The following is a 6,000-nucleotide window of genomic DNA, read 5'->3' on the forward strand; positions in this document are numbered from 1 at the left end:
AGAAACTCTATGAATGTGGAGAAATGATGAAGTTATACAAGTGTTCAGGTCTTTCGTTCATAGGGTTGCTATGAATCATCTATGACTCAACGGCACTTAATAACAACAACAATCTGTACCACTTCCACCAAGAAATAATGAAGGCTTGAAATGAGTAGGTCTAACTGATTGCAGTAAGCACAAAAAATACATTCCTAGCAAGAATATCAGGAGCTATCAAGCTGGGGAATTTTTAGTGGTCATCCAAAGATAAGTGTAAGTGTGTACACCTGTCAAACTAAGGCTGTGTATTGGCACAATAATCTGCAAACTCCTGAAATGTTTCAGGACTGAGTTCTTTTCATTCAAGTAAAAAACTAGGTAACTACTAAAATTTAGGGTCTCCTGGCATAGAGAAGGGTACTGTTAACTCATAACCAAACCATGCCACCATACTGTCTGTGCAAGCATCTATATGTATGTCCTTGTGATACACAGAAATCTTTCAATTACTATTTTTTTAGTACTAAACATTATCCATAGCTGCATCTACAAAGGTCTGAAGGTCTTTTTTTTTTAGATCTGAAGGTCTTTAAAAATGCATCCTGAAACCTTGTACCTAATCCTTTAGAAATAAAACATAAAAAGAAACCAGATGACTTACAGCATAAATGAAAGAATTTCAAAGAGTAGTTTTTAAAAACACCTATTTTCATGGCTATAAAAGACAGTTTAAATGTCAATATTTTAGTATGAATTTTGTCTCAACTGTTTAAAGTTTCTCTATTCATTTGATAATAATTTCTTAAGAAATTACCAGGCACTCAGCATCATGTATGCTGAGCTAATCATTAGAGAAGCTGAACTCTATGAGGCAGAATGTGGCATCAGGATCATCAACCTGCTTGTTAAAAGTGAGGGAGACTTCAAACACCTACTACAGATCAAAATATGTAGCCTTCAATATGGATTACATCTCAACATCAAGAAAGCAAAAATTCTCACCTTAGGACTCATAGGTAATGTTATGACAGATGGAGAAAAGACTAAAACCGTCGATGATTTCATCTTACTTGGGTCCATAATCTTGCACTGGGAAAGTTGGCAGTTAGAGACCTCTCCAAATTATTGAGGAGTTATGATGTCAGTTTGAGGGTGCACCACATTCAGACCATGGGTCTTTTCAATCACTTATTATGCATTTAAGAGCTGGACAATGAATAAGACTGACAAAAGGATTGTTAGTTTTGAACTTTGATGTTGGAGAAGAGAGCTGAATATCCCACAGATGCCAAAAGAACAAACATATGTCTTTGTCTCTGGCTATACTTTGAAAGTGTATTTCTAAAGAGGCAAAGATGACAAAGCTTCATCTCACATACTCTGGACATGTGTTGTTAGGAGAGGCTTTTCCTGAGCTAATCATTTGAGAAGCTGGTTTCTATAAGGCAGAATGTGGAAAGGAACATCATGTTTGGAAAGGTGGAGGGTCAGCAAAAGGGAGGAAGACTCTTAACCAGATGGACTGACACAGTGACTATGGCAATGCGCTCAAGTATATTAGAAACAATGAGAATGACACAGGACAGGACAGGATTCAGATCTGTTGTTCATGGGGTCATTATGAGCTATACCCAACTCGACAACACCTAACAACAAAACATCATTTTTGATACAGGAATCTTAAGTGCCTGTGCTCTTGGAGCTTATATTCTACTGGGACTATAAACATTAAGTTGTTAATGTGCCACTGAATCAAAACTAATTCAAAGCTGACCTTCCAGAAGTTATCAGAGGCAGTAAACTGCACAGGAAGAGACTGCCCATCTTTCTCCTGTGGAGCAGCTGTGGAGGTCTGAACTGCATGCCATTGGGCTGGCAGTGCACTAAAGCTCCCTTATAAACATAAAACATATAATGTTACCTGGTGATAAGGTCAAAATAGCAACACTACCAGTGTGAAAGAGGTTGCAATTCTAGCCCATCAGAGACTTTCCTCCATGACTGAGTCTGAGAGTGCCTCACATTTTAAATGGGGGAAAATGGAACTCTGCTTATATAATAAAAACTACTAAAAATGAAATAAACCTTAGTAGCTGTTTTGTTCCCATTCCAAAGAAAGGTGATTCAAGAGAATGTGAAAATTAGCGTCATCAATATCTCATCCAAGATCCTGTTAGAGATAATTTTAAAAAGGCAGGAAGAGTACATCAAAACAAGGAATTGCCAGAAATATAAAGTCAGGAGAAGAGATGAAAAACAGGTATCACTGTTGATTCCAGACTGGTCTTCGTTAAAAGCAGAGAATATCACAAAGATGTTTATGTGTGTCTTACTGACAGAACAAAACATTCAACAGTGTGGATTACAACAAAATATAGAGAATGTTATGAAGAACGGGAATTCCAGAAACATAATAATGCTCATGTGGAACCTAACCATAAACCATGAAGCAGTTGTTAAAAACAAGAATACTGTATGGTTTAAAGTCAAGAATGGTGTGCATAAGGGTTATATCCATTTACTAGATTATTCAATCTGTACTCTGAGTAAATTAACCTGAGAAGCTGGACTATTTAAAGATCTTAGCATACAGATTGGAGGAAGACTAACAACCAATGACATCCACATAACACCAGGTTCCCTGCTGAAAGCAAAAAAAGATACGAAGCATTTACTAATGGTCAAAAACTTTAGCTTCAGGGTAGATTACATCGAAATACAAAGGAAACAATTCCACACAACTGGACCAATAAACAAAACCATGACAAAAGGAGCTTTATATCTAATGTAATGATGAGAAGTCAAAACAACTCAACTCACTGCCATCTAGTTGGAACCAAGTCATGGCTGACCCTCCAGTGGGTGTTCAGAGCTTGTAAATGGCATAGGAGGAGATGGTCCATCTTTCTCTCAAAAAGCAGCTGGTGGATTCCAACTGCCTGCTTTGGGTCGATAGTGAAACTCCTTATCCAGAATGCCACCAGGACTCTAATCCTAAAAAAGTAATGTGCAAATCCAATCTGTAGTCTGCAATATGGATTGAATCTCAGTATCAAGAAAACAAAGATTCTTAGCACCAGGCCAGCTGGCAGCATCATGTTAGATGGCGAAGAGGTTGTGCTTATTAACAATTTCAGCTTGTTTGATGCCACAATCAACACTCTTGGCACCAGCCCTCAGGAAATCAAAAGGCAAATTGTTATTAGGAAAATCTGCTGTCAGGGACCTTTCTAGAGTGCTAAAGAGCAATAATGTCAGTTTAGAGACAAACATGTACACTTGATCCAGGTCATGGCTTTCACAATTACCTATTATGCATCAGAAAGCTCTACAATGATCATAGAGGACAGAACTGATTCCATTGAGTTGTGGTGCTGCAGAAGAGTATTGAACATACTTTCAAGAGAACTAACAGATCTGTACTGGCAAGGGTGAAGACAAGCGGTTCCTTGGAGACAAGGATTTTGAGGCTCACTTGCACATACGTTGGGCATGTTGCCAGGAGTGACAACTCCTTGGAGAAGAACATCATATTTGGAACGGTGGAAGGAGAGGAAGACCCCGGATGAGAGACTGACACTGTAACTGGGGTAATGAGGTGTTTCAGAGACAGTGAGATGGGCCCAGAATAGAGCAGGATTCAGAGCTACTGTGCATAGGGTCACTGAGTCACAAGTGACTGGGTGGCACATAACTACCACCACACCACATGCCATGCTTCAACCTTCACATATCAAATTTTCTTAATGGACTCCTGCCCACTTGCATCCTTTTACAGCGTATCACACTGCCTGCTACAAGAAATACAGGCTTTGGCGTGTGGTCTATTGGAAAGAACTTTAACAAAGGATTCATCTCCTACTGCCTAACTTGCTTGGAAAAGTTGGATTAGTCTGTGAGCTTCCTCCACAAAGGGAGAAGCCTGTCCTAGACGGTCTATCAATATTCTATATATCGCTTGTTCCTTTCACCCTTCATCTGTCAGATAAGGTAGGCTCATAATCTTTCATTTTCATTTCGGCACATGTAGTTTCCAGCCTGAAATACTGTGACCCTCTTGCTTTTTTTACAGTTCAACTTACTCCCCCGCCAATTAACTTTTTAGCATCTTCAGTAAATCTGTCCTACACGAAATGCCGATCTTCAACATACCAAACAAGTAAGTCTGATACCCCAGTGGGCGCATGAGGTCCATCAAAACACCTGGGGGTAGATCCCCCAACCCCGAGCGGCCCCCTACTTCACCTCATGCAAGTGCAGAACCAAGGCCAAGGCCGCCCCACCCCGGGGTCCGCAGACACAACCCCGCTCCCTCGTCCATCTGCTAGAGTTGAGGTCGCCTCGCCAGCCCTCAGTCCGGTTACATCTGCCTGCACACTGCAAGGCCCGCAGGCACTGAAGGGAGAACGGACGAGGCCCGGTCCCCCCTCTCTACGTGCGCCCTCCCGGGGCCACAGCAGGAAGTCCCACCCGGCTAAAACTTGTAGGCTACCCCTTGGCCAACGTTGCTTCACCCCTCTGGAAAAGCTATAAAGGAAAGAACGAATATACAGCCATAGCCAACCCCAAAGGCCCTGAGCAAGTGCCAGTGGATGCCCGCCCACAGACCAGCGTCCACTCACCGTCACGCGTGCGCACTTAACGGAGGACGGCCAGGAAGTGGGAGGGGTCACCATCTGCGCACGCGCGCACACATTCTTGCCCAGTGACTGTTTACTTCTATCGCATAGGGCTGTCTGGAGTGGGTGCACGTTTTTCTATGTCATCAGTTCATCCCAAGAATGATGGTTAGGAAATTCGTAGTTGTTATGTGCTCTCGAGTCGCTATAATATACAACAGCCCTAAACCCTTGCCAATCTTATTGTCTCCAACACGCCTATCCCCATTACACTAGTGACTGAATCAATCCATCTCATCGAAGGTCTTCCTCTCCTGCGCTGTCTCTCCAGCCTCCCAAGCATGGCGTCCCTCTCCAAGACTGATCCCGCCCTGCAACATGTCCAAATGTCAGACGGAGCTTCACAATCCTTGCCTCCAAGGACCAGCCTAGCTTCACCCTCTCCAGGACGAACTTGTTCTCCTGGCAGTTCATTCAATACTTACTCTTCTCCAGCACCTCACTCTTCTCCAGCACCAAATCTCAAAGGCATCAACTCTCTATCATCCCTAGTCATTGTCCAGCTCTCTGATGCATAGCAAGTAATTGCAAAGACCATGTCTTTAGTCTCCAGACTGAGACCGTTGCTTCTCAATACCTTGGAACTCAATGAGATTTTTAATTTTTGTTGTTTGTGATTTGCCATTAAGTCGCTTTGACCCTGTATACAATAGCCCTGAGCCAATTTTATCCTGGCACACATACCCCCACTACTGAATCGATCCATCACATTGAGGGTCTTCCTCTCCTGCGCTGTCTCTCCAGCCTCCCAAGCATGACATCCCTCTCCAAGGACTGACTGGTCCATCCTTTTAACATGTCCAAAATATGTCATGTGAAGCTTTAGAATCCTTGCCTCCAAGGACCAGACTGATCTCACCCTTTCTAGGACGAACTTGTTTGTTCTCCTAGCAGCCCATGGTATATTCAGGACTCTTCCAACACCACAGCTCAAAGGCATCAATTCTTCTTCTATCATCCCTAGTCATTGTCCAGCTTTCTGATGCACAGCAAGTAATTGTGAAGACTATGGCTTGGATCAGGTGCACCTTAGTCTCCAGAAAGACACTGTTGCTCTTCAGTACTCTGGAGAGGTGCCTGGCAGCAGCCTTTCCCAATGCAATTCATCTTTTGATTGCCAGGCTGCTGCTACCAAGAGTGTTGATTGTGGGGCCAAGAAGCTAATAACAATTTCAATCCCTTCACCATCTATCATGATGCTACCAATTGGCCCACTGGTGAGAATCTTTGTTTTCTTGATGTTGAACTTCAATCTATATTTAAGGCTACAGTCCTTGACCTTCTGCAACAAATGCTTCAGGTCCTCCTCAGTTTTTAAATAGATTCACTTCAAGTTAAT

Source organism: Elephantulus edwardii, unplaced genomic scaffold, assembly GCF_000299155.1.
Source record: "Elephantulus edwardii isolate Elephantulus edwardi_28Jun2011 unplaced genomic scaffold, EleEdw1.0 scaffold00135, whole genome shotgun sequence".
NCBI lineage: Eukaryota > Metazoa > Chordata > Mammalia > Macroscelidea > Macroscelididae > Elephantulus > Elephantulus edwardii.